Here is a 1,631-nt window from a genome sequence, read left to right as displayed (position 1 = left end):
CTGGTGAAGGGTAGTACTCAAGGGACAGCTGGTGAGGGGTAGTACTCAAGGGACAGCTGGTGAGGGGTAATACTCAAGGAACAGCTGGTGAGGGGTAGTACTCAAGGAACAGCTGGTGAGGGGTAGTACTCAAGGCACAGCTGGTTATTATTATTATTATTTGATCAATATACAATCAACACTATTATCATGATGGAGGAGCGAAGCAGCGGCGGCGACGGGAGGTGATGGCGCAGTAGTGGCTGTTGTAACAAGGCGTGAGGAAGGCGTAGTCATACTGAGGTCTTCACGCACTTAAGAACTCATCACCATCCAAGCCATTTATACCAATGTAAGATTATAGAGTTAGGTTAAGTTAGGTTAGGTCAGGGTTAGGTTAGGTTAGGTTAGGTTAGGTTAGGTTAGGTTAGGTTAGGTTAGGTTAGGTTAGATTAGGTTACTCCCCTTCTCGTTGTTGTGTCATTATAAACAAATTATTGACTGCTATTTAAGGATGTTTGTTACTACCTGAGCTGAGATGAAGGAATCATGAGAAGACTTGACACTGTAGAGGAAGAGGAAAGTTATGTTTTTTTTTTTCTTCTTAGGGAAACAACATCGTGCTGACAGCTTCAAGAAGGAAGTGTTAGTTGTGTGACCTGACTTGATAACCTCGTGCTGACAAGGAAGTTTTAGTTAGTGACCTGATCCGGGAAGATGGAGAGGTGGACGTCCAAGAAGCCACCCTGTACTTTACGTGTGCTGGTCATGGCTCTTCAATCCATCGGATCATTTTACTATTACTGGTCTGGGACAACACGTCCTTCTCGACCACAATTCAACCTATGGCTGTGTCTCTGGTCGATCTTCACCCGCATAGTGTTACTGAGCTACCTAGCCATGCTATTCTCTAGTCACACATTTAGCAACAATACAGTGGGTGATGTTGCCAACAATGTATCTAGGGCCACAGCTGTCTTCTGTCAAATACTAACGTGTTGTTTTGGTACATGTACCAGCTACGCCCTGGCCCACGTTCTTTATGGGTTGGATGAGCTGTTTTGGCAAGATGGTTCCCTAGCAGAGACCATCAGAAACAAGGCGGGCTTTTATAACTTTCGTTCACTTCTGTTCATAACCATGTACCTACCCGGGTACATCTTCACTTGCTTTGCTTCACTATTCAGACCACATGCTCCTCCCATCACGCACACCCTATTCAACATATTCTCTGCTGCGATATTTATAGGCGATATCTTTATCGTTCTTCTTCTCTTTAATGTCGTTCTGAATATCCTCGGTGTCTATGTTATTGAGAGCGTTAAGGAAGTCAAAGAAGACGAGGATGTCAAACTTCACCACGATTTCTCACTCACAGAGGAAGATCACAAGATGGTACAGCTGTTTCGTCTTGAGCAACAGATATGGCAAGTGAGTAATGTGATTTGGAAGAGTGAGTTTATGATTCGTTGTGTGGCAGTGTTGGTGTACGTCCAAGATGTTGATGTCGGTCTGGTAATATCTTACTGTAGTCTGTGTGTTTGTGGGTGTTATTATTATTATTATTATTGTTTTTGTTTTTGTTGTTGATAATATTGCGAGTAATAGTAGTAATAGTAGTAATAGTAGTAATAGTAGTAGTCTTAATACTG

The sequence above is a fragment of the Homarus americanus genome, unplaced genomic scaffold (assembly GCF_018991925.1).
Source record: "Homarus americanus isolate GMGI-L3 unplaced genomic scaffold, GMGI_Hamer_2.0 scaffold46130, whole genome shotgun sequence".
NCBI lineage: Eukaryota > Metazoa > Arthropoda > Malacostraca > Decapoda > Nephropidae > Homarus > Homarus americanus.
This window is presented reverse-complemented; position numbering follows the sequence as displayed.